This window comes from Ictidomys tridecemlineatus, chromosome 4 (assembly GCF_052094955.1).
Source record: "Ictidomys tridecemlineatus isolate mIctTri1 chromosome 4, mIctTri1.hap1, whole genome shotgun sequence".
In the NCBI taxonomy this organism is placed as follows: Eukaryota; Metazoa; Chordata; class Mammalia; order Rodentia; family Sciuridae; genus Ictidomys; species Ictidomys tridecemlineatus.
The window spans coordinates 113986247-114011819 of NC_135480.1; the positions used below are offsets into that span (position 1 = coordinate 113986247).

General features: G+C 37.6%; 1 long non-coding RNA gene across 1 annotated transcript in view; it reads right to left on the reverse strand.

Moving 5' to 3' along the window:
- Positions 1–13282: 13282 nt before the first annotated feature.
- LOC120889759 (uncharacterized) overlaps positions 13283–25573 on the reverse strand; it is a 36656-nt gene continuing 24365 nt past the window's right edge. Inside the window, exon 4 of the long non-coding RNA XR_013437996.1 lies at positions 13283–24560. This is a non-coding gene — a long non-coding RNA (uncharacterized LOC120889759). The remainder of the gene's footprint in view (positions 24561–25573) is intronic.

The window sequence follows — 25573 nt, forward strand, 5'->3', positions numbered from 1 at the left end:
ACTATGATGTCTTAGAATTCATTCAAATTGTTGTGTATTAATATAGTTTGTTCTTTCTTATTTATGGGTAATATTCCATTGTATAGATAGATGAATCTTTTTTCCATTCACATGTTGAAAGACATTAGGCTTAATTGGAGTTTTTGACAATTCTGAATAGCTATACATTATTTTATGGGTTTATATTACATTTTATATTACATAGGTTTTCTTTTTCTAGGAAAAGGTTTTTTAACCTTAGCACTGATATTTTGTGCTAAATAATTATTTGTTGGGGGGTGATTTTCATGCACATTATTGTATGTTTAACAACATAGTTGGCCTCTACCCACTAGATGCTAGTAGCATAACATCTCATATTTGCGACCAAGGAACAGTATTTCAGGATATAACCCTAAGGGACAAAATCACTTCCTCTGAGATCCACTGCTTTATGGTAGATACCCCAGAGTGGGATTTTTGAGTCTGTGATGAGTGTATGTTTGATTTTATAGGAAATTACCATGCTCTTCCCGAGTGTCTACCATTTTGCATTGCCATCAGCTTCCAGTTGTTCCACATCCTCTGCAACATTTGATAGTACTCCAGAGTGAATTCCCATGGACCTTAGAATGGAGTTAATTTCTTCCTTGGCTACTATGGCCTTTAACTCAGGACTCAATTAGAGACTTCTCCTCCCTTCCCCAATGTGAGACTATACTGTATGGTGTCACTAACCCCAGGGGATCACCCACCCCCAAGAGGAGGGAAATGTGAATCAATTGCCCACTGGGACCCCCAGGGTCTCCATGGACTCCTTTGAGTAATTGATTCTTTAGGGCCAAGAGGAAGTGCCACACGCCCTTGGGTTTTCTAGGGTCTCTTGGTGGGAAAAGTTCAGTTTTTAGTCCAAGGCTTAGAAATCCATATGTCAACAGCTTTTGCTGAAGAAGAAGGTTCTCTAGGGCCTTTTAAGCTCTTCCCAACACCCATGTCCCTTCAAAATTAGCCAGAACAAAAGACAAGTTATAGTTATCTGCCTTATCAGAGGAACCTGACACCTCAGTTTCCAAGGTCTTAACATACAGTGTCATATCTCAGAACACTCTTCTTCTGGGGGAATTAACTCAAGGGATCTGGGCTCACTGGGCTAAGGATCAGGCTTATGAGGACTCTTCTTGTTAAGGAAGAGGTTCTGGAGGATCCCTATCTCCAGTTCAGCCTGGATGTATCACTTTTTACTATTTCTTTCAGGAGCAACAGAGAGGTGATGGCAGAACAGGGACTTTTGCCATTCTGCTAACTTCTTTCCAAGTTGTTAGGGATAAGGTCAATTTTAGATTCATGTCAGTATGACACTATCACTTAGCTACCTAATCGAAAGTTCTTGATCTTATTTACATCTATGTATTCAGTTTCATCTGATTCCCAAATAACAATTTTCTCAGTTTACCCCCATCTGGCTATGTCTTAGTTGTCCTCTCCCTGCCTCTACAAGTCAGTTTGCTTGGACCTCCAGTAGTCTCCATTTATTTTGCACCCACAGCCCCTGACTTTAAAGAAGCTGTGTTCATGAATTCCAAGGTTTCAACAAGGGATATTGGAGTCCCTGAATCATCTGAGTTCACAGCATCAAAAGGAGGGTGCTAATCTTGGGGAAGAAGGTTTTGTTGTTTTTAATTCTATACATGCTTTTTCTTAAAAGGGGCTGAACTGGGCTGGGGCTGGGGCTCAGCGGTAGAGCGCTCACCTTGTACGTGCGAGACCCTGGGTTCAATCCTCAGCACCACATACAAAAATAAACAAGTGAAATAAAGGTGTTGTGTCCAACTACAACTAAAAAATAAATATTAAAAAAGGGGGCTGAACTTGGCAGCTAGAAATGATAGCACTTTCTTAATTTTTATGCTCTAATCAAGAGAAAAATTGAGAGCTTTTAGAAATCCCAGGTCCTCCTTCATAGGTTATGATGAACCATTTTTCACAATGTCTTTCTTTGGTAGTTTTGGATGTTCTCTTGAGTGGCTTGTGTTCCTTCTTTGCAGAGGGAAGCAGCTATGGAGAACTGATGCTTGTAAGGAATGGTTTTAAGATCATTCTTGTCAGAAAATACCACTGTCTTGGAATTTTTTTACAGGCAACAAAGAGGTTGTTTCCAGCTGTAGTCCAGTGGAACAAAATTTGATATACTGGGTACTATGGTTCAGACACTTGGGATTTTTCTTTTTCTCTGGGACCTCTTGAGCCCAGATTGAGCTTTTAATTCACTAAACTGTTGTCCAGGTAAAAGGGTTTAGTTTTTTCTCTCTTGACATTTCATGCCTGTATCCATTGACTGCATACTGCTCTGGGAGCAGAGAGCAGCCATCTTGTCAGTGTTAAGAACTGTCAAATTCTGGAACTCTTCCTTCTCAATTTGATAACTTGATAACACTAGTCTGGATGTGTTACTCTGCTTGAAATGGTCCACATTGAGGAGAAGGTGATGATGCAGAGTTAGTAGAATTTCCTGCAAGTGGGAAATGTTCATTAACTTTGCATGCTTTTCCATTTATCTGTATCTTCTTTAATTTCTTTAATCCATTCAGCACTGTATAACTTTTGATGGGTAAGTTTAATCCATTTATGCTTAAAGAAATTGTTGATATGTGAGGACTTACTATTGGTGTTTTGTTCATTGTTTTCTGTCTTTGGGACAGTTGTTTTGTTCCTCTTTTGTTCTCTTGCTATCTTCCTTTGTTATTTCATGATTTTTTTTGGTATTGGCTTATCTTATTCTTTTCTCTTTATCTTTTATCTGTCTATTATAGGTGTTTTTGTGAGTCTTGCATAAATATCATTATATCCATTTTTTTAAAGTTAACAACTTCTTATACCAAAACCAACCAACCAACCAATACTTTTATATAACCTTTATCTTTTAACATTTACATTAGGTTTGAAGTAATTTATGTGCCACCATTACAGTGCTATATTAATCTCTATTTGTCTGTGTAAATGTATTCCCCAGGAAGATTTATGCTGTCATATGCTTTGGTGCTGCAGTTTAGCTTTTGTTGTTGTTGTTACAATTTGAAGAATACCTTTAAGAGTTTCTTAAAAGGTAAGTCTAGCATAAATATTTTTAGTTTGTTTGGGAAGTACTTTATTTATTCTTCATTTTGAAAAGAAAAATTTTCTGGTATATTCTCCTCGTCCTCCTCCTCCTCTTTCTTATTCTGTCTCTATGTCTGCCTGTCTGTCTCTCTTTGGTATTGTGGATCAAAGGCAGAGCTCTGCACATGTTAAATATGTGCCCTACTTCTGAGCTATACTCTAGCCCTGTATAGTATTCTTGATTGACAATTTTTTCTTCTAGTACTTTGACTACATGATTTCACATTCTTCTGGTCTGTGATTTTCTACTGATAAATACAACAATATTTTTATGAAATGTTTCTTATATGTGATGAGTCTCTTTTCTCTTGCTGCTTTCAAAATTCTCTCTGTTCTTTACTTTGATAATTTGGTTATAATATCTCTTGTTGTAATCTTCTTTTAGTTGATCTTCTTTGAAGAGTGTTAAGCTCCATAAATTCAGATGTCCCTAGATTTAGAAAGTTTTTCCCATTATTTCTTTTAAAAAGCTAACTGCTTTTTTTTCTTTCTCTTCTTCTTGGGCTCCCATAATGTGTATATAGGTTTCCTTGGTGGAGTTCCAAATATGCCACAACTTTTCTTCACTCATGTTTCCTTTTTTTTTTTTTTTTAGGCTCTGAATGAATAATTTAAAATGACTTGTCTTTGAGTTAACATCTTCTACTTAATTGAGTCTGCTGATGAGGCTCTTTATTGTATTTTTCATTTCACTCATATTATTCGGTCTGAGGACATTTGTTTCACTGTTTGTTGAGTTTTTGTTCATTTTTTTTCCTGATTTTGTTGAGTTGTCTATTTGTATGCTTTTAGAGTTTACTGAATTTCTTTAAAAGAATTATTTTTTTAATTCTTTATAAAGCAATTTTTAATTTCCATTTCTTTAGGGTTGGTTACTGGAAAATTATTGCATTCCTTGGGTTGTGTCATGTTTCTTTCCTTGATTTTTTTATTGCTTTTTTGTTTGCTTTTCTTTTTAGAATTGCATAGATGTCTACATATGTGAAAGAGCAGTTACTTCTTCCTGACTTAATGAAGTGGCTTTGTAGCAAAAGGACCTTCTGTGTGTGGGTATGAGAACATTAGCTGGTTGGCATATGACAGCTCTGGCTCTGGGGATGGTGCATAGGCAACTTCTTCTCTAGGTGGACGCTGCAGTGGCATAGACTCCATCAACTTCATCAACTGAGGTCAGTGTCAGCAAGACTGTAGGTATCCTTGGTGGCCAAGACTGCTGATGTCCACAGTGGTATTGAGAGGCTTCTGGGGTCATCTTATAATCATTTTCCCCATGAAAGAAAGTCATATCTGAGGTAATCACTTTTGATGTCAGGATCATTGGTGTATGTGCAGTGGTACTGGGGGTGGACCTAGCCCTGGGAGAAATGTGGAAGCACCAGTAACTTCTTCTCTGGAGGGTCACACTGATGTGGACTATTAGCTGGGGTGAACATCACCAAGACTGTGGGACTTCTTGGTAATGAAAACTGGCACTTTCCATCATGGTAGCAAGGGCTTATGAGGTCCTTGGTGGTAAGACTTCTTATGTCTTTTGCTTTTTACTCTCAGGTATGGCTGTCATGGCTGAAGGGATCCATCTTGGTTGTGAGCTGTGCTGGATTTGGAGGTAGTATGACACACATAAAATATTTCCTATGCTTTTCTACATGGCCAGCCTCACTTTTTGTATTCTATTGATTTGCTACAGTGTTTTCATTGTACTCCAGGGTGTTGCCAGAAATATTTTAGTATGTTGTTTGTTCATCATTCATTTTTTGGGGCAAGGAGATTTGGAATCTCCTAATCTACTATATTGCTAATATCACTAAGAAATGTCCTCTTTTGATCCATGGATTATTTGGAAATACATTATTTACTTTCCAAATATTTGTAAATATTCTTTTGTCCTTTTAGTGTTGAATTTAAGTTAATTCCATTATTGTCTGAGTACATTCTTTATATGATTTCAATTATTTAACTTTTATTTATGATTCAGAATATGGTCTATCCTGGTGAATTTTCATGTGTACTTGAAAATAATAAATATTCTGTTATTGGGTGAAGTATCAGTTAGATTTAGCTAGTTGGTTGTGTTCTTCAGTTCTTATCTGCTCATTTTGTGTATTACTGAGAGAGTAATGTTGATTTTCCTCAAGAATGAACTTACTTCCTTTTCAGCTACTTGCCTAAGGTCATTAGAAGAATTGTATTACCTCTAATATCTCAACGTAGAAGGTTTAAATCTGATATTTAGTTCTTATGAAGGCTGAATACTTCTGCTTAACGATTATTTCTAGGGTGAGGCTTACTAGTGACTCACCCCTTGTCAATATCCTTACTCCAATCCTTTTCCTCATAGCCTAATAACACTTTTAATAGAATATCATGATTTCCTAGACTCTTACCTGATTTCACATAATAGGAAATTATCATAAAACAATCACACACACACACACACATATAATTTCATTGATTTTTACACACCCCCTGTGTAGTAACTGGTAATCATCCAGTGTGATTTTAAGCTCTCCAAACAGGCTTTTGCATAATATTTTTTTTCACTTTTATATTTGGTATTATCTAAGAATTTAGTCTGAATTATGGAGTTAGTGATCAATGGAAGCAGAAATTTTGATTTTGGAACTAAAACAAAAATTATTGAGATTCAATCTGTATCCTACATATAAAAGGATAATCTAGTGTGATTTATATAAAAAATAAACAGTACAAATGATTTGGAATGTCCACAAAACCATTTAGAGAGAAAAAATTTTTTAGAAATTGTATTGCCTAGTCTAAAGACCTCATAAAGCTATAGCAATCAAGACAGTATTGATAAAATAAAAGAAAAAAATAAATAAAATTAGATTAATGGAAAAAATATGAGAGCTCAAAAACAGGCATATATATACATGCCATATATATATGTATGTGTATATATATCATGTATATATTATATATATTCAATTGATATTGACAAAGAGGTCCAAAGTAATTTAAAGGTGAAAAGTTAATCTTTTTACCAAATCATGCTAGACAAAATGGTCATAATTCTAAAGATGCCTTCTCCAAGTTCTATATTCTGGTTGTTCAGTGACACAGTTATATAGGAACTATTGCAAATGAACATTCTAGGTGTAATTAAGGTTATAGACATTAAGATAGAAAATTATCTAGAATTATTCATATGGGCTCAATCTAATCAATTGAGAGGAATTCTCTTGCTGGATTTAGGATGTTTGATGGAAGAAGACAGTAATGGGAGATGAAAGAGACTCAAAGTGTAAGGCTTCAGTTGATAGTTGCTGGCTTTGAAGACAGCCATGATCAAGGCCATAAAGGTAGCCCCTGGTACTTGAGGTCAACCCCTGCTGTAGAATGCTTGTTCAGAACACCTTTATATTCTATGTTGACATTTTAACCCCAAATATGATGGTATTATAAGATAGTGCTTCTTGTAATTAATTTTATAATGGAACTGATCTTTTAAAGGATAATAACCCAGAAAGCTCCCTCACTCCTTCTTTCATGCAATGACACAATAAGAAGATGACCATCTATGTAATAGGAAACTAATGATTTAAACAACCAAGAAACCAAGATTGATGTCACCTTGACCTTGGACAACCTAGCCTCTAGAATTGTGAGAAATAAATTTCTGTTGTTTATAACAGTCTATGGTATTCTGTTATAGCAGTTTGAATGGGCTAAGACAATTCCCAGTGGCCAGCAAGGAGCAAGGAACTCAAGTCCTATATCTTTATTTTATGGACAAGATGAATGCATTTTCATTTGTATGTGGGAGAGTTGTATCATGTTAAGTGAAGTGTTACCCAGTTATCATTTGTATTTGAAGAGTAAGTAAAGCTTAAAGAGTACATATAGATAGCAGGTTGACAAGAAGTGGGCTTGTGGACAATTTGTATAATTTGGCTGGACCAGGTGTTCATATATTTGGTCAAGCATAGTCTGAATATTTCTGTGAGGGTGTTTTTAGGAGAGATTGATATTTAAATCACTCTACAAAATGGGGGTGTCTGTTTCATCCAATCTACTGAAGGTCTGACGTTATGAACTGAACATTTTTTGTTTACCCAAAACTCATATGTTGAAACCCCAGTGTGATGGTATTGGGAGGTGGGTTCTATGGGAATTAATTAGGTTTAATATAGTCATGAAGTTGCTCTTGCATTGCTGGAGTTATTGCCCCATAAAAAGTGGAAGATAGAGAGCCTTTTCTTTTTACCATGTAAGGATATAGCAAGAGGGTAGCCATTTGCAAGCCAGAAATCCACCAGAATCTGGTCATGCTGACACCTGATCTCTTACTTTCCAGCTTCTAGAACTGTGAGGAGTACATGTTGGTTGTTTAAATCTCTGGTATTTTGTTACAGCAGCCTGAACTAAGATGCCTGGTTAGAACAAAAGATTGACCTCCCACAATGTGAAGACATCCTGTCAGCAGACAACCTTTGAGCTTGAACTGCAACATCAGCTCTGGACTGAATCTCTGGTGGGCTTGAGCATCCTGTACATGTTAGACTTGCCAACCTCCATGATTACATGAGCCAATTCCTTAAACTCTCTCTCTCCACACATACAAACCCTGTTGGTTCTTGTTTTCTGGAGAATTCTGATTAACCATGTGTAAAGGACCATGGGTATGGATACATTGAGTCAGGAATGGCTTCTAATACTGTCAGATGATAAGAAGAGTAGGAGAATAGAAGGGGGTGCACTTTCATATTCTTGGAATTTCCCTGGAAATGTTGAATGGTACCTTGGGAAGTAAACTTTGTGGACACTGTGGTTCTAATATAATTGACACTCATATTTGGGATGCTCACCCACAATGGGTAATTCCAGAGACTTAGGGTGAAATTAGTCATGAAAGGCAAAAAATCGAGACTGTCTCGAAGACAGAATTTTATGACTATTATCAATTATTAATGTATTTCACTTATTGAAAGTATGATTCTATGGCTACAAAAGGAATTCTTTACTTTCAGAAAAATGAATATACATTTTTTTCTATAAAGACCAAGAAATGCAATCTGAGTCACTGACTTAGGACATAATGTTAGGTATATAGCCTGATTGTGTCTTCCTGAAATTTGGTTGAAGTCTCTACCTCAAATGTGATTGCATTTGAATATGGGCTGTATGAGATCAAGAGGAAGGGGGCCTCATGATGGGATTAGTGCTCTTACAAGAAGAGATACCAGACATCTGGCTGACTCTTCATCATGTGAAGCACAGTGAGAAGATGGCCATCAGCAAGCCAGTAAGTAGGTTCTCACCAGAAACAATCTGTCAGCACGGTGATCTTGGACTTCTAGCCTACAGAACTGTGAGAATAAATGTCTGATGTTTAAACCAGCCAACTGTGGTATTTTGTTTTGGCTGCCCAAGCAGACAAGACATAGAACTACTGCAGTTCATTCCGGCAAGAATACAAATAGATTTTCTCCAAACATCACAGCCCAACCAAAATGCAGAGGACACAAGGTGACAAGGAAATCAGCATTCTAGTTTTGACTCTCCAACTAACATAATGTGTGAGTTTAGGCAAGACTTCACTTTCTGGTTTTTATTGTCCTCAGTTGTAAAATGAGGTGTTGAACTGAAATATTTTGAGTCCCTTCTTTCTCTTAGGTGATCAAACTTCCCTTCTTTTTATTGTTGGTTTAGTTGTAATGGTTAAACAGTCTAACCAATTAGAGACTGAACATTTCTAATTCTCTATTTCTGGAGAATTCTCATCTATGAGTTTTATGCAAGGACTTCAAGAACAAATTTTCCTCAACTGGGACTGACTGGAACAGGCTCCCTGGGCTTCAGAGCAAAATTGAGTGGTTAATACATTAAGTGCCTTAGGGCAAGTTTCATTGCCAGTCAACTTGTGTCAGGTTTTGAAGAATTAAAGCACCAGGGCTAGTTCAGTGACACCTGTTGTCCCTCCTGTGATTTAGAACTATTTGTGGTGAGCTTGTGCCAGCAACAGGTGGAGGACTCAACTATCGTCACAGGTAGATGGGCAAACCAATTAGGTAGTGCAAAATCATTAGTGTGTGTGATTATTTAGGCTCCCCCTTGAACAGCTGGCTATGAAAGAGATAGATGGACACTAGAGGGGTCTGGTTGTCTGGGTAGGTGGAAGAAGGTGGGGATGTTTCATGGAATTTCACAGTCCTCTTGGCAGACGTAACTGCAGTCATTAGACTGATCTCATCCATCTTGATGCTATTTCTCTCAGCAAGCAATAACCTCAGCTTTCCATGGCTTGTGGTTTCTGTAAGCTGGGAATGAGTTTTCTCACTCTGGGTGAGGGTGTCCAATTGAAAGCAGGAAAAAAATTTAGCCCATAAAGGCATTTTGTCATCTGGGAGTGGCCATATTTTGGGAGAGTCCCATGGATAAAGGTCACTTTGGACAACAGCATGAGCCAGAAGAGTGGTGAGTCAGTCAGGCGTTCTTATAACCAGCACTTATTAAGCATTTGCTGTGTACCAGGCTGTGTACCAAGTGTTTCAGATACTGGAGATGAACAGCTGTGTTTCTTAGAAATTCACATTATTAGCAAACGAGATAAAAATATAAGCTCTTAGACTAAATCGCAAGGCATTGCAGACATTAAACCACTTTGGTCTATCAAAAGCCAATTTCATATTTTAACTGGGGGCTATTATGTCTTATACAAGTATAACATGCTGTGAGGACATAGAGAAGGGAGTGATCAATTTAAACATTGGGTAGTTGTCCAACAGGCTTTACTGAGGAAGTGACATTTAACTTTGGCCTAAAAGGGAGAATATGATTTTTGAAAATATCTTAAAAGGTGACTAAAAAGAAGGGAATTGCATTTATTTCATAAATGTTTGAGAAGCATCAATTATGTGCAGGATGGTGTAATATGCTTTGTACAACACTGTGCAGCCTGTATAGTTTTTGTATAGTTTCTCTCTTTGAATTTTTATTACAATTTTCATCTATAAAGGTAGATGCTCCAAAATAAATATCCAATCAATCATCTACAATTCTGAGAGGTACTTCAAAGAAGCAAAATTCACTATGAGAGAATGTCACTGGGGGTCTGGTGTGGTCTGTGAGGCCAGAACAAGCTTCAATGAAATCCTCAAGGATGAGGAAGAATTAACCAGAATCAGACGCAGGTTGTAGACAGCATTCAAGATAACAAAACCAGCATGTGTAGAGGTCCTGCAGCAGGTCAAGGGAGCAGCATTTTGCTTCTTTCAAATTTTAATAATCTGAAGAGTGTGTTTCCCTCATATTTCTAGGGGTCTGATATTCATTCACTCTCATATTCGCTGGGAGAACTGGGTTCTAAGATGTAGCCAAATCACTAACTAGGTGACTTGGGTGAAGATATTTAAGCAAGGAGACACTAATAATAAAATGATTTAAATAGATCATCCACACAGTAACTTAGAGTACTGATAGTTTTATAAATATATGTCAAAGGAAGGATTGTTCCAAGTACCTAGATTGTGGGATTGTGTTTTTATTAAATTCTCTTGTAGATCCTGATTGGAATGGACTACCTTTGGTTACTTAGCTTGACTTGGCAGTGGAAAGAATTTTCAGGAATACTTGTGGTCTCAGAGTTTGCTTTGGCCTGATGATATTATTAGTGTTCCTATGTTTTTCTCCATCATTCCCTTCCCTTCCCCTGAAATCTAACAGTCATCTGAGTGTCTTCTTAGGGATAACGTGTGTTGACTATTTGTCCTCCAAAATACTTTTGGAAAACTTTGCTGATCCAAGAAACCCAGGCTGATTAGACTCACCTGTGAAAGAGGGACCCCCATCTTCACATGGGCTTAGCAAGGTCAGGGAGGGTAAGGTCATGGTGAAGTGCTACCAGGTTTTGGGACCTGAGCAGGGTGACTTTAAACCACATCTTGAAAAGTAAGTACAGTTGAGATTGGGCAAAGTCCATCACAAGTTAGCTTTGGGTTGCTAAGGTCCATGAGGAGAGGTCTTAAAATGAGTCATAATAAATAAGCAATTAACCTCGATAAGCAAGCTATTTTATTGGGTCACAATCTTATCTTCAACAAACATTCCCTAGAGAAAATTGTTAAGTATTTTTTCCTAGACATGGTGGTGGTTATCCCCAAAGCAGGAAACTATAATTGGTCCCAGAATTGTTTAGCACAGGTGAGAGAAAGTATGTCAGTTTCAATTCTCAGAGATTATCCTCTCAGCTAAAGGGTACACATTGATCTGTGTAGAAGAAAAACGAAGAAAATGGAAAATGAATAAAAATCAAAGCATAACAAGTAATTAAGGATATTATTTTCCCAAGTTTTTTAGAATTTTTAGTCTCTTTCAGAGTCTTGCTGATTCGCCTAAGGATTTAAGCTCAAGAAACTCTGGAGAGTACAGGCGGTCGGCCTGTTGGGAGCTCTTCCCTGAGCACATATCAGTTACACAGGGTGTGGGAACAGGCACTTCGAAGTGTCTCCCCCTTCGGACCTGGGTGGTCACTTGGGGAAGGCTCAGTATGTTGGTGAAGGTGTTGTTACAGACTCCAGATGAGTGAGGGTGCTCAGGATTGCTGCCAGGTCCTGGCTGAGACAGACCTGGGTGGGTGGCTGGGAGACATGAAGGGAGTGATGAGGACACTGACAGACTGGGGGGCTGGTGCTACCTGAATACCTCCATGCCTCTCTCATGTCCTCTGTTTTGCACCAAGCGCAGGAATAGCGGTGAGCAGCATGTCAGCAGTTTCTGCCTCATGAGTCCTACCAACTAGGGGCTAGAGTCAAGTCAATAGAAAATGACAATGTGGGTAAAGGAATTTGTTAAAGAATAGATGGTAGGGACTTATTGGAATAACATTTGACACAAGTTTGAGGGCTAATGGGGATGGGGATGGTAAGAGTAAGTGATCCAAAGATGAGTAGGAATTCGTCTGACAAGGAAGCGAGGTATAGATAGCATGTGCAAAGGCCATGAAGTCTGAAAACTATCCTGACATGAACTTCCTATAAGGCTGCATGGTGTGTGACCTTAGGCCAGCCATGTAATCTCTCTGGGGCTCAGCTATCCCATCTGGAGTTTAAAAGTTTGAATAATGTATCTACATGGTCAGAGTGGTCAATATTCAGTAACAGATCTACAACTAGAGAAATGGTCTTCAAATATTTTTGCTCATATATCTATAGATAATTTTTAAATATTTAATATTTTAAAATATATTTTAAGGTAACCTTTACAATTTATGATGATCCATAAACAAACTCTTTAACAGGTGGGAATTTTACAGTGGTCTATTTCCTTCTTGAATTTGTGTTTCCATGCTACTTCCCAGGCATAATTGTATTCTAATATATGCGTGAGTATGTACACACACACACACACACACACACACACACATGCAAACGTACATAAAGTTTTGGCTTAAGTCTTACATTGCCTACTCTTTCATAACATCTCTGCTACAAAAAATATGTGTATAGGTTGAAAGTTGTCTTCTAAGATTTCTATGACCATAAGACTCAATGTTTCAAAAACTTCTTATGAGTGCCCAAGTGCGGTGGCGCATGCCTGTAATCCCAATGGCTGGGAAGGCTGAGGCAGAAGGATTATGAGTTCAAGCCAGCCTCAGCAAAAGAGAGGCGCTAAGCAACTCAGTGAGACCCTGTCTCTAAGTGAAATACAAAATAGGGCTTGGGATGTGGCTCAGTGGTCAAGTGCCCCTGAGTTCAATCCCTGGTACCGTCCCCCCTCCCCCCAAAAAAAACTTCTTATGAAGAGTTATTATTACAATTTAGCCACAGTACTTAATTGGTTAAAACAGCCTAAATATATCAAAGGAAAATTTTAATGGAAATAGATCATTTAATGGGCTAAATGTTACTAATTCTGTATCTTAAAAGAAAAACACCATTGATTATATATGGATGATTATTTACTGGTAGAATAAAATAGGGTTTGGCATAAAATACTTTGCTATTTTTAATTTTTATAGTTGGTAAGTTTTGAGAAATCTTGTTTATATAAATAGATAGGAATGGAGGGAAATTGGAATTCATAGTTATTAGATTCTTAACTTTGTCTGAGTTGTTTGGAAAAAGGATTAGTAATTTGTAATCAAAAGATCTTTCTGTGATTTTGATAAAAGTGACCCATTGAAAGCCAATTGAATTTCCAAAGAAAATTTATTTCCTGGTGATAGAGTTGCTTTCTCAGTTTGGGGGAACAATGCCAGAGAGGTTTTCATGAAGGCTGATTAGGATTATTATTCATGTTCCTCTTTTACTTAGACTTCTTGTTTACCCAGATATATTCTGGAAAAGATTGGGAAACAGGAAATATTAATTTCAACACACTTTTACAAACATGATATTTTTAAATAGTAGCCATTTTTATCATGCACTTTACTATGTATTTGTCAAAACTTTTCATTGGCAGATTTAACTCATCATGGACAGGATCCACCACGTAACCAAATAGCAGAGCCTCTTCAGGTAAATCAAGCAGATCAGACAATTCCTGTTAGAAAAAAATCTGGCTTCAGTTTTTAAAAAAATTATCTTTTAAAAAATTATCTGTTCTAATTTGTTATACATGACAGTAGAATGCATTTTGACACATTATACACAAATGGAGCACATCTTAATGAAGTTCTCTGGCTGTTCCTCTGGCTGAACATGGTGCGGAATCACACTGGTCCTGTAATCATACATGTATATAGAGTAATAATGTCTGTCTCATTCCACCATCCTTTCTATCTCCACACCTCACTCCCCTCTGCCCAATCCAAAGTTCCTTCATTTTTCCCTACCAACCACCATTAAGGATGAGCATCCACTTATCAGAGAAAACATTTGGCTTTTGATTTTTTAGGATTGGCTTATTTCACTTAGCATGTTATTCTCCAGCTCTATCCATTTACCTGTAAATGCTATAATTTCATTCTTCTTTAAGGCTGATTAATATTTCATTGTGTATATATATACACCATGTTCCACATTTTCTTCATTAATTCATCTGTTAAAGGGCACCTAGATTGGTTCAATAGTTTGGCTATTGTGAATTGAGCTGCTATAAACATTGACATGACTGCATTGCTGTAGTATGCTGATTTTAAGTCCTTTGGGTACCGACTGAGGAGTGGGATAGCTGGGTTAAATGGTGATTCCTTTCCAGTTTTCTGAGGAATCTCCATACCACTTTCCATAATGTTTGTACCAGTTTGCAGGCCCACCAGCAATGTATGAGTGTACCATTTCCCCCACATCCTTGCGAACATTTATTGTTGTTTATATTCTTGATAATTGCCATTCTGACTGGAGTGAGATGAAAATATTAGAGTAATTTGGATTTGCATTTCTCTAATTGCTAAAGATGTTGAACATTTTTTCATATATTTGTTGGTCAATTGTATTTCTTCTATGAGGTTTCTGTTCAGTTCTTTGGCCCATTTATTCATTGGGTTTTTTGGTTTTGAGTGTGTGTGTTAAGTTTTTTATTTCTTTATATGTCCTGGAGATTAATATTTTTTCTGAGGTACATGTGGTAAAGATTTTCTCCCATTCTGTGGGCTCTCTGCCCACATTCTTGATTGGTTCCTTTGCTGAGAAGAAGCTTTTTAGTTTGAATCCATCCCATTTATTGAATCTTTATTTTTGTTTTTGCACTTTAGGAGTCTTGTTATTTTTAAAACTAACCACATGTACTTGTATCCCTGTGACAATCATCTCATATTTGAATCTAGATTCTAAATAAAGCATCAACAGCCTTCATCTGAACTTGTCACCTGGATGCAGTCTGGCACCTCCCCCTTCAATATTTCCTGAGGACATTTTCCTTATGCCCTAGTCAGGGGACTCCCCTTTAGGAGAGATGTGTTCACAGTCGGAGCACCCTGGTAACGTTCAGAGTATGTGACAGACAACCAGAAAAGAAACCAAAAACAACAAAAGAGAGTTGTTGAGGAGAGTTGAGAATTATGAATTATAGAGATAGGTATATTCTTAAGGAGAAATAATATACATCTAAGTTGGGAATCTGGAAATAAATTCCCTTAAAACTGTCAATGCCTGAATAATGCCTGGAAACAAATTTCATGTAATCTGTTTAAAGATTTAAAAAACAATTTTCACTTGGAAATTTAGCCACCGAATACTTGAGTCATTCTGCATATAGATTGCAAAATTCATTTATCTTTCAAGCTCATGGTCCTCACTCCTCTCCTCTTAGAAGAGCATATACATTTTGCCCAGAGTATCCTGCAGCCAAGAAGCCAAAGCCCAGGCCCACATTTCCACTTCCCTCACAGCTTTCCTCACCTGAACTGCAAGGACTTCCAAACATGGCGAACTTGGCCTCAGGGTCAGTCCTTTGGGGGAGTGAGTAAGGATAATTGAGCTTCAGGCTGTCTCCTTGACAACATAACAAATGGTGTATTTTATAGAATCATAGTTTTGCTACAGCTGAAAGAATTTCAACCTGTGCAACTCTTATGTTATAGGTATAGAAACTGAAGCCAGAGAGATGGGTGATGGATATTCCCCAAATTTCACAGCTAGTAAGTGACAGAACTAGAGCTGAGAGTCAAGGCTCCTGATTCCCCAAGGCAGGGCTATACCTGCATAATTGAAGCATTGTTTTATACTACATGGAGAAAAGACATGAATGAATTGACCATATTTTTCACTTTTCACCTAACTGCCCCAGTGTCTTTCAGACATGGTTATATGGTTCTCACCTCTGGAAAACCAGATGGTCTTATACCTTGTAGGGGTTTTTGGAGAAACCTCAGTTAAAGATGACTGGAAGCCTTTTGTGCTGTGACTGTCCTGATGATAAGTTTTTCAGAACCTTGATCACCCTTTAAGCAGCCTCAGGTTCCCAAGACTCCTACAGGATTTGGGTTGGACAAGGCTTTTAATTATTCCAAATTGCAGGTGTTTCAAAATAAAAGTTTTGAGCCAAGTCAGCTTCATCTCTGGGGCTTTTCTCATTTGATTTAGACTTTGTTCATTCCCCATTTTGCACCTGCTGGAAATTCCAGAGTGTCAAAGCAGGCCATCCATGACCAATTCCCAATTAAAGGCTCCAGTCAATTTCACTCGATTCATTGTGAAACAGCCTTCCCTGATTCTGGGATAAGCCAATATAAATATCTGTAGTCTCAGTCCATTCAGGTTGCTATAACAAAATGCCTTAAACTGGTTAATTTATAAACAGCATAAATTCAGTGCTTACAGATTTCAAGGCTAGGAAGCTTAATATCAAAGTGTTGGTGGGTTCAGTGTCTGGTGAAGGCCTTGTCTCTGCTTCCAATATGGTATCCTCACATGCCAGATGGCGGAAGGACAAAGAACCCTGGCTAGTTCCCAGAGCCCCCAAGTCTAAATCACTTCCTAAATGCACCCTCCTCTTTTAATGCTGGAGTTTAAGTTACAACATGAATTTTAGCAAGGAGAAACACAGTAATTCAAACTATAGTACCTCAGTTGATTATGTTGAGTGGGACTTCACAGATGGAGAACCATCTCTCTGTGGGTTTAGAAGACCAACCAAATGTATGCCATGTGACTTGTGCACCTATTAAAACTTTACATAACAACCAGTAAAACCTCTAAGCTTCCTTTGCTTTGAAAAAAAAACCCATTAAATTATACCAGTTAATTCAATGTATTTTTTTAAAAAAAAATACTTGTATTGAGTGGGGACTTCACAAATGGGGAGAATAACTCTCTTGCTTGAATGTCATCACTACCCATTTCTGTCTGACCTAATCCTGAGATGGGCATGCGGAAGTCAATGTAATGATACATCTGAAATTGAGTCTCCTTGAAGGGAGCAAATGAATCAAGTCTACTGGTACAGAAAAGCATAAAAATGAACAACCAGTGAGTTTAAGAAGAATAGGGAGATCATCAGTGTAATCAGAAACAGTTTTAACATCTAAATTAGAAAACTTGCTTCCTGAATTCATTGGGTAATTATGTCTCTTCATTTTAGAAATGCCTATAAATAAATGCCTTTAAAAATAAATTCAAAGAACTTTGCAGAAAAATAAGAATCTAAATGAGTATGAAACTTAATTATATAGAGTCTAAAAATATTCAGATGAAAGGAGAGTTTTAGAATTTGTCTGTAAAATGCAAAAAATGTACAATGTACATGTCATTTAGTATTGTAGTGGAGCAGAAATGTTATAATGAATGAGACACAATAATCCTGAGTGTTGTATATAACTTTATTATTTCATCAAGTGCAATTTATCATTCTATAGACAAAGAACCTGAGTCCTAAAGAGATTGCCTTGTACGTGGTTGGAAAGCTATCAAGAACAGACCCAAGGTGAAGGATCTTTAGATCTATGCCCAATCTAGAATCTTTTCTAACTTATATGCTTCCCAAACCCATCAAGTATAAGTCAACACAGTTTGACTCAACCTCCAAAATTCTAGAAAATGCTAAGGATGATGAGACTTTCTTGAAGATTTTGGCTATAGTCAGCCAACAAAAATTGCTTGAAATTGCTGAAGGAGTCAAGTGGAAGCATTTGTTTACACCAGAGATTTCAGCCCTTGTATTGGTTGGGGAGTTGCTCAGGCAGGACTTTTGGAGAGACTGGGAAGAAAGTAGGAGAGGTTTATTCAATAGGTGATGATTTAGAAAAAGGAAACCAAGGAGCCTTGTCTCTCTTTCCTCAAACTTCCAGAACCTAACATACAGTGGATGTTTACGTGGCCTCTTCAGAATCACTGACGCCTATTTGAGGGCAGAGTATTAATTGGCAAAGCATGGAGACAGCAGGCTGGTCCATCCTAGAGGAATTGCTATAAGGGCCTCTTAGAAAGAAGTGGAAGTGTACCACTTGACTTGTGCACCTATTAGAACTGTGCACAGGGTCTCAGTGGTAGAGTACTTGCCTGGCATTTGTGAGGCCCTGGGTTTGATCCTCAGCACCTCATATAAATAAATAAATAAAATGAAAGATCCATTTACGACTAAAAAATATTTTTAAAAAAACTTGGCATAATAACAGATTGATCCTCCAAGGTTTCTCTGCCTAGAAAAAAAAAGCCATTAAATACATCAGTTAATTCAATGTATTTTTTCTAAATATACTTAGAATGCTTTGTAAATAAGATATATTTCAAACTTATACCCTTAAATATTGGAGTATCTTTGTCCCCATTCTTTATTGAATTTGCCTATTTTCATAGCTTTAGACCGTTTCTATTCTAATATATATTTTCCTACCATTTTAAAAATTCCTTAATTTTCTATTCAAGTTCTCTGCCCTCCCTCTCTGTGCTTTTTTTTTTTTCTGGATTTTAAAGAACGTATTATTTGGGGAAGGGTGGAGAGGGAATGCTGAAGCGCGTTTCTTGGGTCATACTTTTCTAAGGTAAGCATTCCTTCCTCCCAGCATTCCATTCTGTCTCTGGATGTGTTGGGTGTGTGTGTCTAATATATGAAAGCTGAGGTATATTAGTTTCTGAAAAACAGTGGTATATATTTATGGTTTTACATTCTGTATTTTTGTTTTCTAGATGTCAGCAAATCTGTCCTGCCTTTCTTGAGATTAGGCAAAATTAGCAGGGACTACCCAATTGCCTTTGCCAATGGATTTCCAAAATGTTCCACCAGATTTCTACAAATTTCTGGGGAGGGTACAACATGAAGTCTGTGTTGTCAAGGCCTCTCCTGCTTCCTGGGTGACGTTTTCCCTGCTTACCACTTTGGCTCCATTTATATTCCTTATAACTCTGGCCATTATAGGAATTACGGAGACCAACCAACCAACCAACAGAAACAAAATGAAATCAAACCAACAAAATAAACTCACCCCTATATCTAAGAAATAAAAATGAACGGAGAAGATGCTATGGTTTTAATGTATCCCTAAAAAGTTCATGTGTTGAAAACTCAAATCTCAAAACTCAGGTGCTAACTTGAAGATAGGAACTTTGGGAAGTTGTTAAGGTTAAATGAGATCATGAGGGTGAGGGCCCAAGGAGTGCTTTAGTGGTTTTATAAGAAAAGAAAGAAGAGACCTGAGTTGATACAATTTCTCTGTCTCACCACTGTGTGATGCCTTCTGTCATGTCATGAGGCAGCAAGAAGGAACTCACCAGATGCTGAGGAGGTGCCAGTGACTTCTCGGTCTCCAGAACTATGACCTAAATAAGCCTCTTTTTTCTTTATAAATTTCTAAGTCTCAGATATTTTGTTGTAGCAACATAAAATGGATTTCTTAGACATTTCTGAAGTTTTGGTGAGGAGAAAGGGGTAATAAATGGGTGTATAAAATAGAAACACAAGCAACCCTAAGTTGCAGAGAGGACTTCACTATTCTTAAAATGTGCTTAAGCCACACTATCCCCATATAATTTATTACACTAATATTCATCCTAGTACAAACATTTTGCCATTGTCTGGTCTCTTTTCTTTCCCTTTTTTGTAAAGAGCAAAAACTAAAAATTTGCCTCTTTATTTTATGCAGAACATCTTTCTCTTTTCTCTGATGTTTGCATTAAACTAGGGAGGCCTATGGAGGTTTTTGTCTTCCTTAAATAAAGACAGTTTTCTATTCAAGTCCTGTTCAGGCAGCTTAATCCTAATGAATATTACTTATTATGTTAATTTCATGTTCAGTCCACATAAGGATTATCTCACATATGAAGATGTACACATGTAGGTACAGAATAGCAGAAATCACTTGTGAGTTCTTTTGGACTCAGAGTTGTTCCTCTGATTATCTGGTAGGTGTTCTTCAAGGTCTGTCTGTCTTCTTTCTATAAACCCCCACCAGAAACAGCATAGGCCCCTTGAGGTGTCTGGAAAGCTGGGAAAGTTCAGGGTACTAGATCTATGGGTTGTTTTTTTTTTTTTTTTTAACAAGAGACAATCACAGTCATTTGAAAGACTCCAAGATTGAATTCCAGTACACAGCTGCATTTTCTCTAGGTCTTGAAAGCAGAAACAGGGCAAGAGAGAACAGTGAGGATGTGGGGATGGGAAACCCCAGGACACTGGTAGGGTGTGATGAGTGAGCCAGGACTTAGATACATGAAGGGATATGGCTGCAGAGGTAGGTTGAGGAGAACTTTGGTTCAGTTAAATTGTCTTCTATGGACAAAGGAGAGTTCAGTGAAGATCTTTGACCAGGGCAATGCCATTCATAGTGATGGCTTATCAATTCTCAATTGGTGTAAGCAGAATCACAGCTCTAAGTGGGAGAAGCAGTAAAGGCAAATATAGCAGTTTGGTTCGGATTTCCTGTGCCTTGCTCCCCACAGTGCCAATGAGAATAAAAAAGGAGGAGAGATATTTGCATGATGAAATAAAAAAAGGAAATATCACAATGGACACCACTGAAATACAGAAGATAATTAGAAACTTGTTTTGAAAATTTATACTCTAATAAAATAGAAAATCTTGAAGACATTGACATATTTCTAGAGATACATGAACTACTGAATCAGGAGGAAACAGATCATTTTCAAGGAGAGAAATAGAAGATGGAGAAAAGCCTACCAATGGAGAAAAGCCCAGGACCAGATGGATTCTCAGCCAAATTCTACATGACCTTCAAAGAAGAACTAACACTGATATTCCTCAAATTATTCCATGAAATAGAAAAGGATGAAACCCTTCCAAACGCATTCTATAAACCTAATATTACCCTCATTCAAAAACCAAAGACTTATCAAGGAAATAAAACTTCAGACCAATATCCCTGGTGAACATAGATGCAAAAGTTCTTAATGATATGCTGGTAAATCACATTCAAAAACATGTTAAAAATATAGTATACCATGATCACCATTCCAGGTGATCATGATTCAAAAACCAAGGTTGGTTCAACATACGAAAATCAACAAATGAAATTCATCACATCAATAGCTTCAAGACAAGAATCACATGATCATCTCAATAGATGCAAAAAAAAAAGTGCATTTGAGAAAATACAGCATCCATTCCTGTTCAAAACACTAGAAAAACTAGGGATAGTAGGAACATACCTAAACATTGTAAAAGCTACACATGTGAAACCCAAGGCCAACATCATTCTAAATGGAGAAAAATTGAGAGTATTCTGCATAAAAACTGGAACAGGACAAGAATGCCCTCTTTCACCACTTCTATTCAACATGATCCTGGAGACTCTAGCCAGAGCAATTAGTCAGAAGAAAGAAATTAAAGGGAAACAAATAGGAAAAGAACTCAAACTATCCTTATTTGCCAATGACATGTTTCTATATTTAGAAGGCCCAGAAATCTCTACCAGAAAACTTCTAGAACTCATAAATAAATTCAGTGAAGCTATAGGATATAAAATTTGCACACATAAAACAATCATATTCTTATACATCAGTGATGAATTGCCTGAAAAAGAAATTATGAAAACTATTTCATTCATAACAGCTTCAAAAAATATTTGGGATTCAATCTAACAAAAGAGGTGGAAGACCTCTAAAATGAAAATTATAGAACACTAAAGATAGAAATGAAAGAAGACTTTAAAAAATGGAAAGATTTCCCCATATTCTTGAATAGGCAGAATTAATACTGTCAAAATGGCTATTCTACCAAAAGTGATATACAGATTTAATGCAATTCTACTAGGGCACCAATGACACTCTTAATAGAAATAGAAAAAGCAGTCATGAAATTCATTTGGAAAAATAACAGACCCAGAATAGTCAAAGAAATCCTCAGCTCGAAAGTGAAGCAGGAGGCATCACAATACCAGAACTTATATTATACTATAGAGCTATAGTAACAAAAATGGCATTGTATTAGCAGACATGAAGAGCAATGGTACAAAATAGAAGACATAGAGATAAATCCACACGAATACAGTTATCTTATACTAGACAAAGGTACCATAAACATACATTGGAGAAAAGATGGCCTCTTCAACAAATGATGCTGGCAAAATTGGAAAGTCATATATAACAAAATGAAATTAGAACCCTATATCTCACCCTGCATAAAACTCAACTCAAAGTGGATCAAGGCCCATTAGAACAGAGACCCTGCACCTACTAGAAGAAAAAGCAGGCCCAAATCTCCATCAAGTTGATTTAAGAACTGAATTCCTCAACAAGACTCCTAAAGTACAAGACATAAAATCAAGAATCAATAAATAGGATGGCATCAAACTAAAAAGCTTCTTCACAGCAAAGGAAACAATCAAGAACATGGACAAAGAGCCCACAGAATGGAAGAAACTCTTTGCCACCTGCACTTCAGATAGAGCATTAATCTCCAGGACATATAAAAAAATCAAAAACTTAACACTCCCCAAAAATAATCCAATCAATAAATGGGCTAAGGAACTGAACAGACACTTCACAGGAGAAGAAATACAATCAACCAACAAATATATGAAAAAATATTCAACAACACTTCAATTAGAGAAATGCAAATCAAAATTACTCTAAGATTTCAGTCGTGTCACAATGGCAATTATCAAGAATACAAGCAACAATAATAGTGGGTGAGGATATAGGAGAAAAAATACACTCATACATTGTTGGTGGGAATGCAAATTGGTGCAACCACTATGGAAAGCAGCATGGAGATTCCTCAGAAAATTTGGAATGGAACCACCTTTTGACCCAGCTATCCCGCTCCTCCATTTATACCCAAAGGACTTAAAATCAACATAGTATAGTGATATACCACATCAATGTTTATAGCAGCTCAATTTACAGTAGTTAAGCAATAGATCTAACCTAGGTGCCCTTCAACAGATGAATTAATAAAGAAAATATGGTATATATACATGATGAAATATTACTCAGCCATAAAAAAATAAAATTATGGCATTTTCTGGTAAATGAATAGAACTGGAGACTATTGTGCTAAGTGAAATAAGCCAATTCCAAAAAAAAAGGCTAAATGTTCTCTCTGATACATGGATGTTGACTCAAAATAGAGGTGGTTGGGATGGGGGATGAGTGGAAATTGACTGAATTGGCTGGGGAGGAGTGGTGGGAAGGGAGTGGGAATGGGAATGGGAAAGACAGTAGAATGAGTCAGACATAATTTTCCTAGGTTCATATATTCATACATGACCAGTATAACTCTACATCATGTACAACCACAAGAATGGGAAATTATACTCATGTATGTATAATTTGTTAAAATACATTCCAATGTTACGTATTACTAAAGTAAAATAAAACAACGTTTAAAATAAAATAAAATAAAACAATGTTTAAACAGTTCCAACAAATACATTTTGAAGGTGCACATTTAAACCACAGAATTATAAAAACAGGATTACATGGCCTGGTGTCTGAGTCACATTTTAAAATAGCTTGAGTATCATATCTACCAAGTCCAGCTGCATCATAGGAAGAAGAAAAACAATCAAAATGTTAAACTTTCTAAAGCAAGAGGAAGCTGCTCAGTCATGGGGGTTTTCCATGGAATCAGGATTGTCTTGGTATGTGAGATGAGATCTAAGGTCAATTTCACCAGGTCAACTTCTAGGGCCTTCCTCCACTTGTCCACATGAGGAGGGTGCCAAAACCCCAAAAAGAAAGTAGGCAAGGGAAAGGCAATTAGGCAGAGCCTTTCTTCCAGTCAGTTTTGAAGAAAGTGATTGCAAAAATATTCTCTCTTCCCTTAAGATCCAGTTCATAAATGCCTTAGTTCTTTCCTGTAGGGTCTATTAAGAAAAGCTCTGTGTGTGTGTGTGTGTGTGTGTGTGTGTGTGTGTGTATGTGTGTGTGTGTGTGTGTGTTGTGTGTGTGTGTGTGTATATATATTTGTGCACACATGCTCACATGCCAATATCAAGTAATACAATGGACAAATTATGTAAGGTGTCAGATGGAATCAGCCACAGGTATTTTAAATAGAAGGAATCTAATACTGGTGGAACTGAAAAGCCGGATTCATGGTAATGTGGTAACCCAGAGATTAACAGATGCTGGAAACCACTCTCAGCTCCGGGGCAGAAGGCATGAAGAGAAGAGGTGGCATTCCTATATTTCACAGTCTCCTGATGAAAGCTGGAACTACTGCAGGACTGGAGGCAGGGAGGAAACCTGGTCTCTATTACAGATGCCACCCAAGGCAGAGGGGGAGGAGAGAGACCCCACCTCTTCCTCTGCTCCTGTGTGCCCTCCTGTCTCCTGCCATTGTTCCCAGGGCTGACCCAGCCAGAACTCAGCTGCCAAGTGAGTATGAGAACTGCAGCCTGCAGGGGTCGGCCCTGTGAAGAAGGTAATTCTTGGACTTGGAGGAATGAATGGAAAACAGGCACAGGACTGTTACCATGTAAAAACACGTGGTATCATAATTTGATCTGGCTAGCACCGTATAACCAATTCTAATGCCAACAGATTGTTATACTGCTTTCCATTTCCTCATCCTGGGTCTTGTCTCTTCCTTGCCTTCTTCTCCTTCATTTATGCTTTTTTCAAGATTTCCTGAAAAAATGAAGAAGTTGGACTTAATGAAGAAGTTGAACCCTAATATACAGGGACACAGGCTCGTTTCTCAGTTTCAGGATAGAGCCATTTGGTCTGAAACTAGTGAGTGAGTTGGAAGTAGGGATGGGGAGAGCTGTGTTCACCTGCTGGCTGGGTGAACACGAGCCCGGGGAGGCTGACCCAGGAGATAAGCCAGGGGAAAGTCAGTAAGGAAACAAGGTCCAGCAGAGAGGGCTCGATCAAATTGGGAAGAGGATGTGCTTTGTCTTTCCTTGTCTTTCCTTTCTAGGTTTCTAGTTCTTCCTGCCCTTTCCTTATCCCACACTACCCCCTCTAAACCTCTCCCCAACAGAAACTTAGGAGGTCAGTTGAGACTGGGTGGGCAGAGTGAGAAGGAGGCCAATGGTAGCCATCATGGTAGCAGGGATTGGGGCATTAAAGAAAGTTGTGCCCTGGGCCTATGTACTGTGTGCTTATGATGGTTAATTGTAGTTGTCAACTTAGCTGTATTAAGGGGTACTCAGATAGCAGGTAAAGCATTATTTCTAGGTATATCTGTGAGGGTGATTCCAAAACAGACGGGCATTTGAATCAGTGCTCTGATAGGGCAGTTCTCTCTTACCAGTGTGGTCACGTACCATCAGTCAGTTGCAGGCCTGGCTAAAACATTTATTCCTTTTTAGGTGGAGGGAAGGCAAGCTTGCTTTTTCTCTCTTTATTCTGGAGTTGAGACATCCTTATTTTCTTGCCCTTGGACATGAGAACTCTAGAATTGTTGGCCTTCAGATTCCAGGACTTGCATGAGCAGTTCTGTGTGTTCTCAAGTCTTTGACCTGGACTAAGAGCTACACCATCTACTTGTCTGGGTTCTAGACCTGATCTCAGACAGTCTACTGGTTTCTCTAGTTCTTCAGTTTGCAGATGGTGTATTGTGGGGCTTCTTATTCTCCATAACCATTTAGGCCAATTCCCCTAATAAGTCCCTATCTCTCTATTAATCTATCTGTTAT